Genomic DNA, 23,864 nt, shown 5'->3' on the forward strand with positions numbered 1-23,864 from the left:
GTACCTAGCAGAATACCTCCATTTTAGGCCAAATTTCGCAATCTAGCCTTTTTTTTTCTCTCCATATTGAGATGCGCACAACACATCTGCAATTTTTTTACGTTTTTTTTTTTAAATCTGCAATTTTTTTGCGTTTTTTTTAAAAATAAGAATACTATTGAATATGCAAAGAAATTGAAGAATGCAAAGAATTGAAGAATTTTTATACGAGGTTATTTTCGAAACATGCTCAGTTGGACACGCATGGATAACTTCGAAACTTCGTTTATTTACTTCTGTTACAAATTAAAAAAAAACAAAACACCCCAAAAATGGCATCTGTCTTCGCAAAAAAAAAACAATCTCATTCTGGTGGGGGGGGAAAGGGCTAGATTGGCCTAAAATGGAGGTATTCTGCTATGTACGGCAGTTACCTGCCCTTGGGGAATTCCTGGGCCTGCAATAACATTTCCAAAATGGCCACGTTGACGTAGCCGTGATAAATCATTGTTTTTCGCTGTAAAAAAAAAACTACTTGATCAAATGAAGTGAAATTTTTTTTCGGAGAACTTCAGTCTATAACAGTTACGTACAATAATTTTTTTTTTCAATATTTCTATTTTTTAATGTCGTCACTAAACTGTATAAGTATCAGACTATCAATACACACAAAAAAATATAGATTTATTTTTGGGTAAAGTTCCCCCGGGTTTTCCTTTCACTTCAGTAAATAATGGTCTTTTGTTATATATATGGCGTACTATTATCCTTATATATATGATGTTTATGTTTATATATATGTATAAGTGATAGTGTCTGTGTGTGTCTGTGCGTCTGTGTGCATTTCCCTACGCTAAAACTCTGTCAATTTTAAGCCTACAGATTCAAAATTTGATATACAGGGTACTGAGATTTGGGAAAATCGATGTGATAGGTTTTCGACAGAAATTTGGCGATTAAGTGGTCAATATTCAACAATTAGACCTTTGAGAACTCTACCAAACTCCTCCTACAATTTAAGGTCTGAACACGTGATATTTTATATATAGATTCCTTGGACATGGATCTAACTTATTAACTTTACTTGATCCCTAAACAATAAATGTTAAGAGGTCATAATAGGGGTCAAAGTTTAAAAAAATTGACCTTTTTTTTCTCAGCATACACTTCAAAACACCTGGGCAACGCCGGGCACCGATTGCTAGTATATCTATAAAAACAGAGATGTGTGTGCCATAGACGATTTCTGATTGGTTAATCCAATAATCACATCTCCTAAAAAAATATGGTTCGTAGGCTCTTAACTTTACCATAAAATATTATGGCTTTATTTATTGTCCATCTTGGAAGGGTTTAATTTTTTTCTAACTTGTTATTTACAAATTAAAAAAATACGAATCTTACACAATCTTACAATCCAACCTACGACATCCACGGCCGCCATTCTGGTGCTAGCCGCAGACACGTACACAACACGAAAACAATGTTTTGAAAATCTAGCAAAAATTAATTTTCCTGAAATTTTTCAATATTTAAAAATAAATTATGCCGGCTGATAATTGTAAAGCTAGAAAGATAAAATTTAAAAATACTTATTTTTATGTGAAACGCGCATTCCCTCGTGGTCTTTTCATTTCGGGTTTGTGTACACATAGATTCGAAAAAGTTGTCAACAAACAAATATATAACAAATAAATGTTATCAAAGGCAAGATAAGTTACTTTTCTACCAAACTGGATATATTTTTCGTGTTTTTATTCAATGTAACACATTTATTCAGCTCGAAAAAAGGGTTTGTATTACTGTACACATAGATTCGAAGAAGTTGATAAGATACGAAACAATACAGCACGCGCACACACGCACACACACTCACGTTCACTAACGTCTTTGGCTACGTCACGTTGTTATGGCAACACGATAAATACACAGTAAATTTGATTTTCTTCATTTCTACGCAAATATTACGCAAATATAAATCATATAGAATATCTGTATGAATATAATTACACGTAATAGTTAAATAAAGATGATCATCGTATAAGAGAACCGAAAAAAAAACCTAATAGGGAATTTGTATAAAGTTGTATTTTCTTTTTAAATAAATAGAAAAAAGGGGTGTTGATAAGACTATCAATACTTATACAGTTTAGTGACGACATTAAAAAATGGAAATATTGAAAAAAATATTTATTGTACGTAACTGTTATAGACTGAAGTTCTCCGAAAAAAAATTTCACTTCATTTAATCAAGTAGTTTTGTTCTTACAGCGAAAAACAATTATTTATCACGACGACGTCAACGTGGCCATTTTGGAAATGTACCTAGCAGAATACCTCCATTTTAGGCCAAATTTCGCAATCTAGCCTTTTTTTTCTCGCCATATTGAGATGCGCACAACACATCTGCAATTTTTTTACGTTTTTTTTCTTTTTTTTTTTTTAAATCTGCAATTTTTTTGCGTATTTTTTTAAAATAAGAATACTATTGAATATGCAAAGAAATTGAAGAATGCAAAGAATTGAAGAATTTTTATACGAGATTATTTTCGAAACATGCTCAGTTGGACACGCATGGATAACTTCGAAACTTCGTTTATTTACTTCTGTTACAAATTTAAAAAAAACAAAACACCCCAAAAATGGCATCTGTCTTCGCAAAAAAAAAAAAAAAAAATCTCATTCTGGTGGGGAAAAAAGGGCTAGATTGGCCTAAAATGAAGGTATTCTGCTATGTACGGCAGTTACCTGCCCTTGGGAATTCCTGGGCCTGCAATAACATTTCCAAAATGGCCACGTTGACGTAGCCGTGATAAATAATTGTTTTTTTGCTGTAAAAAAAAAACTACTTGATCAAATGAAGTGAAATTTTTTTTCGGAGAACTTCAGTCTATAACAGTTATGTACAATAAAATGTTTTTTTCAATATTTCCATTTTTTAATGTCGTCACTAAACTGTATAAGTACCAGACTATCATTACACACAAAAAAATATAGATTTATTTTTGGGTAAAGTTCCCCCGGATTTTCCTTTCACTTCAGTAAATAATGGTCTTTTGTTATATATATGGCGTACTATTATCCTTATATATATGATGTTTATGTTTATATATATATGTATAAGTGATAGTGTCTGTGCGTCTGTGTGCATTTCCCTACGCTAAAACTCTGTCAATTTTAAGCCTACAGATTCAAAATTTGATATACAGGGTACTGAGATTTGGGAAAATCGATGTGATAGGTTTTCGACAGAAATTTGGCGATTAAGTGGTCAATATTCAACAATTAGACCTTTGAGAACTCTACCAAACTCCTCCTACAATTTAAGGTCTGAACACGTGATATTTTATATATAGATTCCTTGGACATGGATCTAACTTATTAACTTTACTTGATCCCTAAACAATAAATGTTAAGAGGTCATAATAGGGGTCAAAGTTTAAAAAAATTGACAGTTTTTTTTCCTCAGCATACACTTCAAAACACCTGGGCAACGCCGGGCACCGATTGCTAGTATATCTATAAAAACAGAGATGTGTGTGCCACAGACGATTTCTGATTGGTTAATCCAATAATCACATCTCCTAAAAAAATATGGTTCGTAGGCTCTTAACTTTACCATAAAATATTATGGCTTTATTTATTGTCCATCTTGGAAGGGTTTAATTTTTTTCTAACTTGTTATTTACAAATTAAAAAAATACGAATCTTACACAATCTTACAATCCAACCTACGACATCCACGGCCGCCATTCTGGTGCTAGCCGCAGACACGTACACAACACGAAAACAATGTTTTGAAAATCTAGCAAAAATTAATTTTCCTGAAATTTTTCAATATTTAAAAATAAATTATGCCGGCTGATAATTGTAAAGCTAGAAAGATAAAATTTAAAAATACTTATTTTTATGTGAAACGCGCATTCCCTCGTGGTCTTTTCATTTCGGGTTTGTGTACACATAGATTCGAAAAAGTTGTCAACAAACAAATATATAACAAATAAATGTTATCAAAGGCAAGATAAGTTACTTTTCTACCAAACTGGATATATTTTTCGTGTTTTTATTCAATGTAACACATTTATTCAGCTCGAAAAAAGGGTTTGTATTACTGTACACATAGATTCGAAGAAGTTGATAAGATACGAAACAATACAGCACGCGCACACACGCACACACACTCACGTTCACTAACGTCTTTGGCTACGTCACGTTGTTATGGCAACACGATAAATACACAGTAAATTTGATTTTCTTCATTTCTACGCAAATATTACGCAAATATAAATCATATAGAATATCTGTATGAATATAATTACACGTAATAGTTAAATAAAGATGATCATCGTATAAGAGAACCGAAAAAAAAACCTAATAGGGAATTTGTATAAAGTTGTATTTTCTTTTTAAATAAATAGAAAAAAGGGGTGTTGATAAGACTATCAATACTTATACAGTTTAGTGACGACATTAAAAAATGGAAATATTGAAAAAAATATTTATTGTACGTAACTGTTATAGACTGAAGTTCTCCGAAAAAAAATTTCACTTCATTTAATCAAGTAGTTTTGTTCTTACAGCGAAAAACAATTATTTATCACGACGACGTCAACGTGGCCATTTTGGAAATGTACCTAGCAGAATACCTCCATTTTAGGCCAAATTTCGCAATCTAGCCTTTTTTTTTCTCGCCATATTGAGATGCGCACAACACATCTGCAATTTTTTTACGTTTTTTTTCTTTTTTTTTTTTTAAATCTGCAATTTTTTTGCGTATTTTTTTAAAATAAGAATACTATTGAATATGCAAAGAAATTGAAGAATGCAAAGAATTGAAGAATTTTTATACGAGATTATTTTCGAAACATGCTCAGTTGGACACGCATGGATAACTTCGAAACTTCGTTTATTTACTTCTGTTACAAATTTAAAAAAAACAAAACACCCCAAAAATGGCATCTGTCTTCGCAAAAAAAAAAAAAAAAAAATCTCATTCTGGTGGGGAAAAAAGGGCTAGATTGGCCTAAAATGAAGGTATTCTGCTATGTACGGCAGTTACCTGCCCTTGGGGAATTCCTGGGCCTGACATAACATTTCCAAAATGGCCACGTTGACGTAGCCGTGATAAATAATTGTTTTTTTGCTGTAAAAAAAAAACTACTTGATCAAATGAAGTGAAATTTTTTTTCGGAGAACTTCAGTCTATAACAGTTATGTACAATAAAATGTTTTTTTCAATATTTCCATTTTTTAATGTCGTCACTAAACTGTATAAGTACCAGACTATCATTACACACAAAAAAATATAGATTTATTTTTGGGTAAAGTTCCCCCGGATTTTCCTTTCACTTCAGTAAATAATGGTCTTTTGTTATATATATGGCGTACTATTATCCTTATATATATGATGTTTATGTTTATATATATATGTATAAGTGATAGTGTCTGTGCGTCTGTGTGCATTTCCCTACGCTAAAACTCTGTCAATTTTAAGCCTACAGATTCAAAATTTGATATACAGGGTACTGAGATTTGGGAAAATCGATGTGATAGGTTTTCGACAGAAATTTGGCGATTAAGTGGTCAATATTCAACAATTAGACCTTTGAGAACTCTACCAAACTCCTCCTACAATTTAAGGTCTGAACACGTGATATTTTATATATAGATTCCTTGGACATGGATCTAACTTATTAACTTTACTTGATCCCTAAACAATAAATGTTAAGAGGTCATAATAGGGGTCAAAGTTTAAAAAAATTGACAGTTTTTTTTCCTCAGCATACACTTCAAAACACCTGGGCAACGCCGGGCACCGATTGCTAGTATATCTATAAAAACAGAGATGTGTGTGCCACAGACGATTTCTGATTGGTTAATCCAATAATCACATCTCCTAAAAAAATATGGTTCGTAGGCTCTTAACTTTACCATAAAATATTATGGCTTTATTTATTGTCCATCTTGGAAGGGTTTAATTTTTTTCTAACTTGTTATTTACAAATTAAAAAAATACGAATCTTACACAATCTTACAATCCAACCTACGACATCCACGGCCGCCATTCTGGTGCTAGCCGCAGACACGTACACAACACGAAAACAATGTTTTGAAAATCTAGCAAAAATTAATTTTCCTGAAATTTTTCAATATTTAAAAATAAATTATGCCGGCTGATAATTGTAAAGCTAGAAAGATAAAATTTAAAAATACTTATTTTTATGTGAAACGCGCATTCCCTCGTGGTCTTTTCATTTCGGGTTTGTGTACACATAGATTCGAAAAAGTTGTCAACAAACAAATATATAACAAATAAATGTTATCAAAGGCAAGATAAGTTACTTTTCTACCAAACTGGATATATTTTTCGTGTTTTTATTCAATGTAACACATTTATTCAGCTCGAAAAAAGGGTTTGTATTACTGTACACATAGATTCGAAGAAGTTGATAAGATACGAAACAATACAGCACGCGCACACACGCACACACACTCACGTTCACTAACGTCTTTGGCTACGTCACGTTGTTATGGCAACACGATAAATACACAGTAAATTTGATTTTCTTCATTTCTACGCAAATATTACGCAAATATAAATCATATAGAATATCTGTATGAATATAATTACACGTAATAGTTAAATAAAGATGATCATCGTATAAGAGAACCGAAAAAAAAACCTAATAGGGAATTTGTATAAAGTTGTATTTTCTTTTTAAATAAATAGAAAAAAGGGGTGTTGATAAGACTATCAATACTTATACAGTTTAGTGACGACATTAAAAAATGGAAATATTGAAAAAAATATTTATTGTACGTAACTGTTATAGACTGAAGTTCTCCGAAAAAAAATTTCACTTCATTTAATCAAGTAGTTTTGTTCTTACAGCGAAAAACAATTATTTATCACGACGACGTCAACGTGGCCATTTTGGAAATGTACCTAGCAGAATACCTCCATTTTAGGCCAAATTTCGCAATATAGCCTTTTTTTTTCTCGCCATATTGAGATGCGCACAACACATCTGCAATTTTTTTACGTTTTTTTTCTTTTTTTTTTTTAAATCTGCAATTTTTTTGCGTATTTTTTTAAAATAAGAATACTATTGAATATGCAAAGAAATTGAAGAATGCAAAGAATTGAAGAATTTTTATACGAGATTATTTTCGAAACATGCTCAGTTGGACACGCATGGATAACTTCGAAACTTCGTTTATTTACTTCTGTTACAAATTTAAAAAAAACAAAACACCCCAAAAATGGCATCTGTCTTCGCAAAAAAAAAAAAAAAAAATCTCATTCTGGTGGGGAAAAAAGGGCTAGATTGGCCTAAAATGAAGGTATTCTGCTATGTACGGCAGTTACCTGCCCTTGGGGAATTCCTGGGCCTGCAATAACATTTCCAAAATGGCCACGTTGACGTAGCCGTGATAAATAATTGTTTTTTTGCTGTAAAAAAAAAACTACTTGATCAAATGAAGTGAAATTTTTTTTCGGAGAACTTCAGTCTATAACAGTTATGTACAATAAAATGTTTTTTTCAATATTTCCATTTTTTAATGTCGTCACTAAACTGTATAAGTACCAGACTATCATTACACACAAAAAAATATAGATTTATTTTTGGGTAAAGTTCCCCCGGATTTTCCTTTCACTTCAGTAAATAATGGTCTTTTGTTATATATATGGCGTACTATTATCCTTATATATATGATGTTTATGTTTATATATATATGTATAAGTGATAGTGTCTGTGTGTGTCTGTGCGTCTGTGTGCATTTCCCTACGCTAAAACTCTGTCAATTTTAAGCCTACAGATTCAAAATTTGATATACAGGGTACTGAGATTTGGGAAAATCGATGTGATAGGTTTTCGACAGAAATTTGGCGATTAAGTGGTCAATATTCAACAATTAGACCTTTGAGAACTCTACCAAACTCCTCCTACAATTTAAGGTCTGAACACGTGATATTTTATATATAGATTCCTTGGACATGGATCTAACTTATTAACTTTACTTGATCCCTAAACAATAAATGTTAAGAGGTCATAATAGGGGTCAAAGTTTTAAAAAATTGACAGTTTTTTTTCCTCAGCATACACTTCAAAACACCTGGGCAACGCCTGGCACCGATTGCTAGTATATATATATATATGTACTAATAAAATAAATAAAAACAATTTAAAAACACATTTAACCTAGGTTCGCTGGAAACTAGAAAGCTTATTAGCTAACTAAAAAATTAATAGAATGTGTGTATATAAAAAACGCGAGACAACCAAAACTCCTCGCATAAGCCTGATGAATCCTAGCGTGGATGAAACGGGGATCATTCTGTGTAGCTTAACTGACATATATATTTTATAACTTATTATATATATATATATATATATATATATATATATATATATATATATGGTTGTTTAGCAGACGTAACTCAGCATTTGCACGGCTTTGTCTGGCTCATGACGTCAAGAGCTGGGGTTTTTCTGCTGTCTGACGAAACATGGTCATCAGTCAATCAAAACACTGCACGCCTAGTTTCAACTCGACGCGCATGCGTGCGCGTCGAGCAGCAGACGAGAATTTCGATATGGGCGTTCGAGACGGCGGCGACTAGGAATCTCCAGCGCGAATGTGGGTTGCGGTCACGCCACACAATTGTGAACTGGAAGAATTTCCTGCGAGATATATGCCAGGATTACTTTCCCAGGAATCCCCGGCAGATAAGAGGCCCAGTCCATAGGGTCGAAATCGACGAGTCTGTCTTCTTCAACCGCTGGAAACACAACGTCGGCAGGCGTCTAACACCGATCTGGGTCTTCGGTGGATACGCCGACCCCGCCGAAGAGGAGGGTTTTTTGATCAACGTACCAAATAGGAATGCCGAAACCCTCATTCCATTAATAAGAAAATACATTCTGCCGGTGAACCACGATCGTGTCAGACTGTTGGATGTCTTACAGCAAAGTGGGAGGAGAGGAGGGATATCACTATTTAACGATGAACCACCACAACAGCCTTAATTTTGTAGATCCCGTAACAAATCATGTAGAGCGTAGAAGGAAGCAATGCAGCGCAATAAACGAGAATGCGGAACCAACTGGGAGCTTTTGGACACATATCACTCCATATTAACCGACATTGCCGAAAGCTACCCGGTTGGTAAGCAGCTTCCTATCACATTCGCTATCTCATCTCCGTCCCCTTTGTCGTCTGATGCCCTCCAAAATCTGAGGAAAATACATCCTCCTGAGAAAATATGTTCCTGGCAAAAAACAAAAAACAAAAAAACAAAATAAAACCTTGTTTAAAAAAAAGAAGTTCCGTTCCTTTCCTTTTTACAATTTTTTATTTTTACGTAAATAGTTGAAAAAAAAGTGTCATAATAAAAACAATTACTAACTACTATTTGTTTAAAAAAAGATTATCCTACAAATATCATTTTTGTTGGTTATTTTACGTAAATACTTGAAAAAAACGTTTCATTAAAAATTACTATCATTTGTTTACAAAAAACTGATTTATATGGATTTATTTTGCAATAAGAAAACAATTTCAAACAATAATACTAATAAAAAAACATAAATGAACGGTAGGTTTTTGATTTTTATTTATTTATTTTTGGATGTTTTTATATTTACAATTTAATTTTACAGTTATTTTGTCGCGTTGTTTTTATTTTATTGGCAACGCTCGGTTTTATCCGGCTGTTGACGTCATGCGCCGGACAAAGCTGAGCAAATGCTGAGTTACATCTGGTTCGTTAAATGCACAAGGCCACACACACACACACACACACACACACACACACACACACACACACACACACACATATGTGTGTGTGTCTGTGTGTGTGTGTGGGTGAAAGAAAATTAAAACTGTAAGTTGAAATTTACAATAAAAATTTATTTAGAATAAATTTTTATTGTAAATTTCAACTTACAGTTTTAATTTTCGTTCACTTCTAATAAGCTCTAGTCTCCATGGTGTATTGAGCTTTTGAATTAAATTATCTATATATGAATACAGGTATTTATATTAGATTGAAGTTTACCATAGTGTGTATCATGTAAACACTACATCTTTTTTGATTTCATTATTTTATGCATATATTCTGAATCTCTATTTTAAGGGAACAGTCACTTTTGAATCATCTCGTTCATCCTTATTTTTATTTATTTATTTTTTTTCGATTTAGTAAGTATCTCATATTTGCATTTCTTATTTTTATGTGATATTTCTACAAATTTCTATTTTTATATTCATTTAATCCTTTAATGTTTTTCTTTTTTTATTATTATTATTGTTTCCTTTCTGATTTCTTTATATATAAATTTACTCCCAAGTCCTAAACTATACCTTTCAGATTTCAGTTTCCATTTATATGTCAAGCTATTCATTTTTACATTTACCTTATTTTCGTATAAATTTTTATTTACGTTACGATATATTAGTTTTTCCTTTTCCATTTTACTTGCCATTGAGAAAAAAGCAAACTATAAATTAAAATGGTTTATTTTTATCCGGCTGTTACCGTCATCTTCACCTCATGCTGCTTATGCAATTAATTTAAAAGTTAAATCTATCATTATCTTAGTATAAACATATCTTTGTTTTTAATTTTTACTATTCCGGCATCATCCCGCATATAAACACAGTATAACGGACGTAACTCGATTTTGCAAACATTTAAAGATTTATAATTTTATCGCAATTCTTTATTTATTAATTCACTATTTTAACGGACTGTTTGCTCGATAATAAATAATATTGTCGACACGTTGACATAAAAAAGTTCAATTTTGTATACGTTTAAAATGAAATTAGATTTTTGTATTTGAACAAATTAAGCGTTTTATCATATCTACTTTTTATTGTTGAAAAATATTTCAGAGTTTAGGGAAAATACGTATTTTATTATAAATATTTAATACGAGCGAGAGGGAGGGGCGTCCGGCCTTACCCGGTCATAGAATGCGTTTAAATATATTTTAATTTATGCAGATTTCCTTTCGTATTTATCATTACAGAGCCAATTCTCTACTGAATACTATAGTGTGCTTTATATGGAGTTCTGATTTCGAAATAGAATCGAAATTAAATCATTTAGCTCTCCAGCTGCACTCCGTTCCAGTTAAGCTATCGAAAGATATGTTAGAAAGGTTTAAACGCAAACTATTTAAAGCTATGAATATATTTGCACATGCGCAAAAGTAACAGAAATATGTTGACATATTGAAAAGATCATTTTGTACTTTGACTTGATGACACATTTCGGTACGTATTATTCACCCATCTAAACAACATCCTTGGTGTTTTATTACTATTTTCTGTTGATTATAGTGTTATGTGGCTCATAGTTTGCGAGTTTATTAGTTAATACTTTTCATACAGACACATACATATGCATGCATCTATTGTTTTATTTATATAGATTTTTCTCTAGAGACAATTAGTAATTCGTCTGGAATTTTCGTCCAAATGAGTTTTATTATAAAATCCTAATCAGGCTTCCGCATTAATAACAACATAAACAAAATTATCACTAAATAATTGCTACATCAAATATGAAATGATTAAAGCAAGAAATCTCACTGTCATAAACATATCTCTGTTTTTAATTAATAATGCATAAAATTAGACTTCAAAAAAATATATATATGGTCTAGCGTTAAAAATCTCTCATCTAAGCAGATATATTGTTTAATGACCTGTCGTAAGGAAGGTCGTATTATTGTGCAGTTTCCTTCCTGAATGGTCATTGCTATAAATAGATAATGAGCCCCCGGTACTCGTGTTTTAGAAACTACACACTAAATAATTTATAATAACTTCAATCGTATATGACTTAATTGAGCACATACATATTATTAATATTTAAAAAAGTTTTATCTACTAGATAATTTTCAAAGTTTTTTGACGGGCGGGTCCTGGTTTCTGTGGGGTACAACTAAATCGTACAGTTTACAAAGGTATAATATTATGCCCATGTTACCTACGGTGTTGCAAATTCATAAGGGCGTATTTATTATAAACGTGAAACAGAGGCGATTTAAATTCTTTTAGGGCAAGAGTAAGTATTTGGTTTATATATAATATATATAATATATATATATATATATATATATATATATATATATATATATATATATATATTAGCAAAAGTACCCGTCGCTGACTGGGTTCAAAAACAGCCTACAAAAATGGACTCTGATTTATGAAAGTATGATAGATTATGAAAAGGAAGGGTTGTAAAGAGATAGCTGCGAATTTGGGGGTATAAAAATAGTCAACCATATAGGAGCCTATTCGTGACGACACACACACGGACATTCAGCTTTATATATATATATATATATATATATATATATATATATATATATATATATATATAAATATATATATATAGATATAGACATATAATTATTCACTACAATAATTTTTAAATACCTACAGGGTCTAGTGTTTCATCCTTTCGGGAATCATCAGGGTAGGATGTCAGAATTAACACCAGTCCATAGGTTCTAACCCGGCAACAGAAGCCATCTCTGGCTTCATTAGCAATGCCCTAATCCATTCGGCTATCGTTGAGCTCGAGAAATATTGTTTAAATTTAAACATTTATTTTTTTAAATGCTTTTTAACGTCTGTTAAAGTGATCTAATCATTATATGATGATTAGCGCATAAAAGAAAAATTGACTGACTTTTTATTTCAACTGAAACAACTCAATGATATGAAACGAGTTTCTTAAAGGGGCTGACAATTATTTACTATTATAATTATTAAATGCCTACAGACACTAGTGTTTCATCTTTTCAGGAATCATCAGTACAGGGTGACACGACTAACACCAGTATATAGATTCGAACACGGCAAGAAAAGCCTTGTCTGGCTTCATTAGAAAGGACCTAATCCATTCGGTGACCGTTAACTGCTAGAAATATTGTTGAAAATTAAAAATTTATTTTTTTTATGTCTTTTTAACGTCAATCATAGTGATCTAATCATTATATGATGGAAACGATCTGTGTAGCAAGATAAATAACGATGGCAATATTGAAGGAATTTCAATAATTCTCTATTACATATATTACATATATTACATAATTTAGAAAATTCAATAATTCTCTATTACATATATTACATATACACATATTACATATATTACATATACAAATATTACATATAAAAATATTACATTACATATACAAATATTACATTACATATACAAATATTTCATATACAAATATTACATATACAAATATTACATATATTACATATTCAAATATTACAAATCTTCTATATAAATAAAATGAACTCATTTTTTCCCGTATGATTTTGACATTAATAGGATAAAAATCAAGATATTTCATGCAAATATAATATGCACAAACGGCAGAACAATAGCTGAGGTGTGTTATAGGCTTATTATTTCTCAAATTCCTCGATAATCTTAGATTTCTATACTTTTTCTGCTGAGAAGTCACGGCCAAAATCGGTTAAGATCAATGGAAGTGGTAAAATATTTTCTCTCTAATAAATTCCTCCTCCCCCTGCCACCACTTAACACCGTTTGGGGATCGTTCACAAGGAACAGTTGAGAAGAGAACACCGGTTTGGCTTCGTAGTTCTTTCATGTGAAGTTATTTAAAATCACTAAACTAAGCTGCAGTGCTCTGTGGCGTAGTGGTTAGCGTGCTGGACAATTCACATTATATTTTCATGTTCGCGCCGACCTACCGTAGTCGTTTTTCTTTTTTTTTTTCCTAAACAACTGGAATGGACTTTTCTTGGTGGCCGAACTGTTAACGTTGCAGATGTTTTTTTTTGTTTTGTTTTTCTTCACACTTTATTTTCCTACTTTTACTCATGACTCCGGGTTTGATCCTTCCTACTTACCTACCATAACATTTTTTTAAACTCCCCCCCCGTCCCGGAAACAAACACTCGGGCAACGCCGGGTACCCCCGCTAGTATATATAATATATTACATATATTACATATATTACATACTTTAGAAATTTCAATAATTCTCTATTACATATATTTATTCTCGAACATAGTGTGTCGCACAGGATTGTAAGTGTGAAATTCCCCAAAATTCGAGAATATATCTCTTCTTTAAACGGGACTAAGAAGCGTAAAAGTTATTGAATGTGGTTACATTTGTTTGTGTCGGTGAGGGCAGTTGGATGTGTCAGTCCCGCAGTCGAATGGGCTCGCATATTTGTTATGTCAATTTCCGGAATATGAGGTTTGAACTTGATGAGTCTTAGATAATGTCTAAAGTAATTATAATGTTGTTTTTATTTATTTTATTAAATATTATTCGTAAATTATTGTTTAATTTACCCTGATTCGTTTAAACTGTTTTTTTTTTAGAAATGCAACTGTGACGTGCGTATGCACATAAATCAGAAACAGTAAAGGGTAGCTACTGGGGTTAAGAGATTAATACTCATTTCTCCTTGTACAGGGAAGACACGAAAGGGATTTATCTGATGCAGAGAAAAGGAAAGTGTGTAGTGTAACATACACGCACGTACGTAAATAGATATATGCATGCGCCGGCACGTACGATATATATATATATCTGCATACATATATCCGCACATACGTGCACATGGCCAGATGAACGTGCACATACGAACATACGTACATCTAATATATCTTTACCCAACTTTATAAGCATAGATATAAGTACATATATGTGTTACATGATAAGGGCTGTCCCCTTTTCATGTAAGTATAAAAATAAAGAGATAAGTTAAAATGAAAATGAAATAGCAATAGACGAAATTCGAACCTCGTAATTTAGGTTTAGAAATAGATTACGTGTGAGAATTTAAAAATGTAAAACAAACAATTGTTTAGAATATAGATAACATATTTCAAGAAAAGAATGTGAACTGTCAAGTTTGTTATGACATTTTAAATTGAAAGAATGCAGCTTATAAGATAATGTTTTTAACATATTGGAAAAATAGGTTACTGAGTATAGGTTAAAATTCCTTTTGTAGAAAACGGAAAAGTTTTGGACACGCATGTCCAGAACACGTGAAAGAAGGCACATGTTTTAACATGTGTATGACGTCACGGAAAATAGAAAGTTCTAGGGATAGAGAAAAACTTTAGAGTAAAAGAAGACGGCCAGGAAGACAGTCAGTGAGAAACTCGGAGAGAGACAGTCAGTCGTCTAGGAAACAAGACGTCACTTTCAAACTAAAAATGTAAGCTTTGAATTCTTGTTGATGGAAATCACGGCCGGTCGTGTGAAGAATAAATTCATCATGTGTTTTGTGATAAAACGTCGTCTTGTCTTATGATTCTTACAAAAAGGTAAAGTGAAATTGTATTATATATTTGTGTTATAAAATGTATTTTCATACACGTCTCGACTTCTCATATTACAATGTGAATCTACATCAGCATGTTTACACAATGTCTGAACAGTGAACACTATCCCCTTCACTCAAAGTGCTTTCTTCTTCTACACGTCTAAGTAAAGAACATTTTTAATATATATGAATCGCTTCATAACAGAAACAACGACATTCTTTATAAACGAGCAATCTCTCTAGAACTCTTTCAACATTCCTCTTAAACACTCTCTCTAAGATACAACAAGCCATATAATAAGACTCTTACTTTAGTCATGAGCTGAATAATTATATAACATATGTATTATTTATAATATAGGTAAGTTTACATGGATTTGATGAATTGAGTTTTTTTTTCCACTAAACGATCAATGTAACATGTTTCATATTGATGACCACGTTAAAATGGAGTTTCTTAATTTCGTGTTTACAACGAATTCGTGGATAATATATTTGTTTCAAAGGTAAATTCAATACATTTTAATCTGTGAATCTTAACATCATAAATGGTGTTCGAAGATCAATTAGATAGTTTGTCTGATTGATTGATTGCTCGAATATTCATGGTGAAATACATGCTTTTAGCAAATATTTTTTTTATTTCAAATAAAATTTAAAATTCTCTAAAATAAAGATCTGAACATCCCACCCATTGTTTCTGGTCCGTCTGCAGTAGCGATTATCGTTTAATTGACAGTCTCATTAAACCTAATCTTCTGATGCGGCTCATATTTTTTATAATTGGTGATTAATTAGTCAAAAAATATCCTTGGGAAAAACTAAGACGCCCCGTTTATAGAAACTAACGTATCATACGCAATACATATGGAATTACGGAGGTTATGTAATAACTGATTAAAATATTAATTATATTATTTAAATTTTAAGAAATTCATATCCCTTCCACTACAAAAGAGAAAAGATTATCATTTATTAAATAACATATCGACGTTTTGCAGTGTTCTTTAATTTGAGTGTATTGATTCGCGGCCATTCAGTTTCTGTATAATTTAAATTAACGAAAACATAAAACATATTCATTTTTTATATCTTTTAAGAGAAAAGCTCCAAACACGGCGTGAAGCCATTTGATGTAAGGGACTAACAAAATGGAGAGATGATTATCGTAAAGACAGAAAATGCGTATTGACCTTCACCCTAAATATATCTAGGTTATATGTAAAATAATTACTCAGCGATAACAGAGTTCCACCATTCTTGAAATAAGCTGCTGGAATAGGAAGGAGTGCGACAATGAGGTATCAAAACAGCGAATTTATAGAAACCACTAGACAAACGACTTAAACAAGTTAGAATAAAGAAATAAGTAAACAGATCAGGCAATTCTGAAAAACACATATTATAACAGTATTTATAGGAAAAACTTAGATTAGCAACATCACGTCTGGGAGAAAGATAATGCAGAGAGCAGAAAGAATGGGGTTAATTAATTACAAACAACTTCATGCGCCTGATCCGGTCTTGCATTGTTTTAGATGTATTGTGTAGTGATTTTATGTATTTGTCAAATCCGTACTTTCTTAGATAAAGTTTGGAGACTTTTATATTCTCTCCCCTGTTGCCGTCCTTGCTTTTGATTTTACAATCATAGGATGACTCTGATAACACGTTAGTTAACATGAAACGGTAGATTGGAAATGGCTTCATTAATTCTGGATCAATATTCTATAAGGATCCGGAAGTAAGCATTCATCACGAAATGAATACATTTTATTTGATTTTAATACTTGCGTCGACGTAAAGGTAACTTATGCCCGGGTTTCGGAGACGATCAAACGTTCAATTGTACTTCTGCAGGCTGCAGAAGTGCTCGTAAATCTAAGAAGTTGTAAATCTACAAACCTTTGACATCAGACGTTGACAGATGAATAGATGAAACGGGTTCCTTGATTCTATGTTCAGTTAGCGGTTGACACATAGAACCAGAAAAAGTTGCATCTTTTTTATTTTTAATTTTAGAGAAATTTATTAAAGTTTAAAGATATTTTTGTAAAAATTAATTATGTTATTGTGTCGCTTGATTGGTAGAAACCAGCATAAAGAAAACAGCTTTCTGTTGTCAGTTGCACCATGCCAATCTATTTCCGTGTGTTGATTTGTCGGTTAGGTTTACGTATTAAAGGGCATTGTCATTGTAAAATGCACACATTGCATTCTCTTATTTTTAATATACCTTTGGACACTCAAAATCAGGTCTGTCAAGCTGTTCGTTTTAAGATAAACATACAATTTATGTTAGTATGTCAGGTACATGGTTTGAAAAAATATTTCCGTTGATATGCAACACTTAATTTTGTAATAGCATTTTAATTTGATCTTTTATGTTTTCCTGAGCAAAACGTCTGACGAGATGAGGCAAAATGAAATAAACCACTTTGGATTGGTAACAATATTGTTTCGTTAGTCTAAGATGAATAACTTCCACCAAGCTAAGACTTATCAGATACTACGCCCTCACGTACATTGGAAGGTCAATCTATTGAGATACGGCCTAATTCATCCTTATCCAAGATAAACAGAAACGTTGAATGACCCATCATTTCTTGTCACAGAGTGTCGTAGTTAGGCTCATGGTGTTTTAACGTCGGTATCTGGTCTATTATCTATGGTAAAGCACCTCGTTGTACGGAGTTAAAAATAAGAAGCAAAATACAAAAAAATTCTCTTCGTTCGTCTCTTTATGTTTTCTTCTGCCACCTTTTCTTTCTGTTTCTTCTTCTTTTCTTTCCTTTCTCTTCTTTCTCCTCCTCTTTGGGTCGGTAATTTCAAAGTCTGAGTCTGTTGTAAACGTATCACTTCAACTAGTTGCCTTGAAACTTCTTCCATTTTGAAAAATAAATAGACTCACAAGTCTAAGAAATGCTAAATAGAAAAACAGCGACTTTACTGAGAAGATATTCCAAATTAATGTTCACGAATAAAAGATTTTGTTTCAGATAAAATAATTTTTTCATATGTATGTACATATTGTAATGTTTTCTAATTTTTTTCATATGTATGTACATATTGTAAAGTTTTTCTATTTGTTTTCATATTTATGTACATATTGTAAAGGTTTTCTATTTTATTTCATATATATGTACATGTTGTGAAGTTTTTCTATTTGTTTTCATATTTATGTACATATTGTAAAGGTTTTCTAATTTTTTTCATATGTATGCACATATTGTAAAGTTTTTCTATTTTTTTTCATATTTATGTACATATTGTAAAGGTTTTCTAATTTTTTTCATATATATGTACATATTGTAAAGTTTTTCTATTTGTTTTCATATTTATGTACATATTGTAAAGGTTTTCTAATTTTTTTCATATGTATGTACATGTTGTAAAGGTTTTCCAATTTTTTTTCATATTTATGTACGTATTGTAAAGGCTTTCTCGCTCTACTTGCTTAAATATATTTTATTTTAATTTAATAGTTATTTATTTGTTTAATTTGTAATTTCTTTCTAGAAATATATTTTTTACGTGCATATGTATTGTACATGTATTGCTGCAGTAACTAATTTGTGTCATGTACGTACTTGCTTAATTCACTAGTGTTACAAATGTATTTATGTACAGTACTGAACTGTAATAATGTACTGCACAACCTAACCAGCATTACAATCTTTCTATTATTATTATTAATATAGCAAATGGTTGGTTATAAAAATTACAGGGGTGGTTTTAAATGAGGTAACAATAATGGTTTTTTCCTACTTCGCGGATTTTCGAATATCGGTCATAGGTGGTCTCGGTCCCTATCGACCATGATACATGATATTCGAGGAAATACTGTGCCCACATTTAATATAGACCTTACAAACACACTATACTCCATTATAGACAACTCTTTTATATACAATCCCGACAATGAAACAATATCCAGACACACAAAAACGCGCGAACGCACACAAACATATATATATGTGTGTGTAATTGAATAAACTTGTATAACAAGAATGGGAATGCTTTACTCTGGATACAATCTAATGAACAAAATGTCGAATCGGACATGGGTTGTAACATAGGTGACTGATAGGAATAAATATACAGTCCTGGTCAAAATCATAAGCCCACTTAAGAAAGTAAGCGTTTACGCATATTATCGAATTTTTAATCAAACAAATGATTGAAACCATTGCCAAAAGGAAAATATGATGGGAAAAAATTAAATCTGCTTCATTCGAAACCTTAACCCTGATCTAAAAATTATTTTTTAAAAGCAAACATTTTCACCTGGTAAACATGATAAGACCACTTTAATAAAATCGCCTAGTTTTTAGAAAATTAATACGAAAAGCTTTCTATGTTACTAAAAAGCAACTTGTTAGTGGATAAAAAACATCTTACTAAGTTATAAATGGCAAAAGGGAAACCATTATCAGAGTTTGAGAGAGGAAGGATCTTTGAGCTTAATAGGGGCGGACCCTCCCATAGATCCATTGCAAACGAAGTGAACCGTAGCAAAACGGTCATCACAATTTTTTTAAAGAAATCCAGATCAATATCTGCACAAAAAGAGTCCAGGTCGACCAAAACAATAACCCCATCACGATCGCCGTATCAGAAGATGTTTAAACATAACTCCAGTATGAGCTCAAGTCGATTTAACAGCCAAAGAGCAGCAGAATGTAGTCCTAAAACCATCAGAAGGCATCTGAAAATGAAGGGCTCCAATCATTTAAAGCGACTGCAGAAACCACGTCTTCTTGAACAGCACAAAACTAACCGACTTAAATATGCCGCCAAAGACCACACTTGGGATGAAGAGAAGTGGGAAAATGTAATTTTCTCCGATGAGAAAAAGTTTAATCTAGATGGTCCAGATGGATTTCAACTCTATTGGCATGATAAAAATTTGCCCAAAGAGACTTTTTCAACTCGGCATAGTGGAGGAGGGTCTTTAATGATCTGGTGTGCTTTCTCGTCAGCTGGGACCCTAAAGTTGCAAGTAGTAAAAGGCCGACAAAGATCAATGACTGATGGTCCACGCCTGTATGGAAGAAATTGGATTTTCCAGCAAGACAACGCTGCGATACACACTTCTCGACAAGCACGAGAATACTTTTCTTCAAATAATATAGAATTGTTAGATCATCCAGCATGTTCTCCGGACCTCAATCCTATTGAAAATCTTTGGGGATGGATGGCAAAAGAAGTGTTCAAGGATGATTCGATAAAGGAACTTTCTGATTCAGTTTTCAGTACATGGGATAAAATTTCTTCGCAACTTATAAAAAAACTTAGTCGCAAGCATGCCGAAGAGAATTTTTGAAGTAATTCGTAATAATGGAGGCTATACTAAATACTGAGACCCTTTTTTTTAGTAATTTATAATTGCCTTTTGTTAGATAAATTATCAGTGGTCTTATCATTTTTCCCAGGTGAAAATGTTTTTTTTTTTTTAAATGATTATTAGATCAGGGTTAAGGTTTCGAATGAAGCAGATTTAATTTTTTCCATCATATTTTCCCTTTTGACAATGGTTTCAGCCATTTGTTTGATTAAAAATTCGATAATATGCGTAAACGCTTACTTTCTTAAGTGGGCTTATGATTTTGACCAGGACTGTATATTCAACAAATTTTTTCTCGGGGAAAAATTGTAGATGATAAAAAAACAAACACGGAAGAATTGAGAATAATTTTTTTATTTTTTATTGTGTAGAGATGGATGAGAAGAATGAACATCAGAAAGAAACTCCGGTTTTCATTATGTGTTTCACTTTTTTATTCATACCTTTTTTGAAAACCCGTGTTTGCAATCGAACACTCTATGACTTCTCAACGTTGATAGGCGGGAACATTTTTCTCTTTGTATTAATCGTATGATCCTTGTAGCGCACTGAAAGGTGAACTCAAAAGGCATAACCTATAAAGTTCAATCTCACATTATTCATTTTCTCAGCACTTTAACTGTTCAAGAACACCGGGATAAGCAATTTTTTCTCATCAAAGATGCATTGAGATTCTTTGTAACATCAACGTATATCAAACAAATAAAGTTGTGTCCGATTCGCCAAACGGCGAAGTTTGCATTTCCTTCTCATAATAAAACATATGAAGTGGCTTTTACAAAGGTTACTTCGTAAAATTAGAAATATTGGATATTGGTAAGCCTTTAGGAATACCTGAATTTAGTAGGAGTAACATGAACTAATTTTTTTCGAATGGCTTCTTCCTCTGGTCTGTCGACTAAAACTATATTATTTGTTAGGTTATCTAACTTTAGTATTGTAACCAACTCTTTTATTGGATTCCTATAAAGTGAGTTTGTTGGAAAAGATGACAGAATATCAGCCAAAGTGTTTAAGTCATTGAAAAATGTTATTCTGCAAAATCCAGGTCACCAGACCATGTTGTTATCCTCTTAGCCATCATCATCCCCATTGTAAAGAAATCTTCTGCTGGCAATTGTCAAGAATTTCCAACAGAAAGAAAAAGAGTGTTTCAACAAATAGTCACATAGTAACTGTTACCAAAGGCAATAAAAGTTTATTTTCTAGCTATCTGCCCAATAAGTTTGTGCTTTAAAATATTTTTCAAGCGTTTTTAATTACACATAATATTTCACCAAATACGACGTCTTTAAGCTTAGATTCCACAATGGCTGCAGCCGTATCCAGGACATAACTGCAATTTAGTTGATGTGCTTTTCATCTTTCTGAGTTAAAATATACAAACAAACAAACAAACAAACAAAAAACAAACAAATAACTAAATATTCAAGTAATTGTTCTAAACACAATACACTTTAATTTTTTGCTTATTTGGAAGGATTAATAATGGAAATAATATAGACATCGGTATTTTCCGGAAAATTGAAGTAGGTATTTTTGTTTTGGACGTAACTAAACTGTATTCTACATAAAAAAGTAAACATGAATAAAATCGCTGAAACAACTTTAAAATACAAACGAATGTTCCAAGTAGGCACAATGTTAACTTTTATTGCATTTGTTGACTATTTGTATGTTTTCGCACATTATTTTTCGTTATAAAATTTTTAACAATTATCTTTTTTCATGACACCTTTTAACAACTGTTCTCGGATATAGGTTTTTCGAAAAAACAGAAAATATTAGCTGTGAAATGCTCACCGAACTTTCAAGCCACGAACGCAAAATCTTCGCAAATAACGATGTTTGTCGAGCACTGACTGAAAAAAACATATTTTTCTGAGAAATCATTGCTGTAAGTAATGTTTTTCATTACAATTAATAAAGTTTTCCTTTGGTTGATTTATACAAATTTCGAAGTAGAGATAAAAATTAAAATCCTTATTTTCTCATCCTTCACAGCTGATCTCCTCGCAAAGTTAAAGAAACAGTAAAATCAATATCAGAAAAAAATAAGCTCATTAATATGTTATTACGTCTGTAAATATGACTTTCTTTTTTTTAAATTTGAGTCCCCTCTTATAATCAGATTTCCTTTTACTGTATTTCCATATTTAATCGTTTGCACATTTTAGTTTTCTGGTGTAATTGTTTAACCTTTCGATGCATTTCTACGCTAATTCTCTGACCTCTCGTTATGTTCTTACGTGTAACTGTTTGACATTTCATTGTGCTTCCACGTGTAATCGTTCTAAGTTATTTGTCATAGTTAATCTGTCGATCTTTCGTTGTATTTCCACGTGTAATCTTTTGCTTTTCCCGCTCTACATTCAGCGATCTGCCATTTGTATTTCCACATCCGGTCTTCAAGGCCAGTTCGACGCTTAGTACTCGTGCTAGAGAATGTGGCACAAAACTGCTCATGTCTACTGTTTCTCATGTGTCGGAACAACCTAACATTGGATTTTTATCATCTGTTTAATCTATATAATCTATGGAATTGTATTCCGTTTTCCTGCTTTCCAGCTGAATACAATATGGTTGTCTTCAAGTCTAACGTAAACAAGTTTTTGATAAGCTGTTCCATGTAAGTTAACAAATTTACCGAATTTCCATTACTAACGCTTACTATACTGTCTAATTTCTACTGTATACTCTTTAACCCTTATCCCAGGATGGCCTCTTGGCCTTGATAAGTGGTGATGCCTATGTAAAAAAAAAACATATTGTCACTGAAGCATAAGGACCTACTATGATATATATATCCAGCTAAATGTTATTTCACATCAGATTTACATTTTTACCATTTGATACGGCTTGGAAAATAGTCAGCAAAGAGGAAATTCCGAAGTAAAGTTGCTGAAGAAGGACACAATTCAGGAAAACGTTTTCTAGAATTTAAGGACCTATGCTTTGAATAAGTTGTATTTTGTTGCCAGTCGAGTTAACATTGAATATTTAGTTTGAGAGAGTACAAATGCGATAAGTCAGCGGATTCATGAAATACTTGCAAACCGAGCTCAGGGATACAGCACTGCAGTGATGCGACAGTGGCGTGTACATAGCAGACAGTGAACTATTAAGTACATTTTAGGTTGGAGATTCTTTTTTTAAAACATTTCCAAGAAGAAAATGCTAGTTGTTTG

Source organism: Euprymna scolopes, chromosome 13 (genome assembly GCF_053919585.1).
Source record: "Euprymna scolopes isolate OS-2025 chromosome 13, ASM5391958v1, whole genome shotgun sequence".
Lineage (NCBI taxonomy): Eukaryota > Metazoa > Mollusca > Cephalopoda > Sepiida > Sepiolidae > Euprymna > Euprymna scolopes.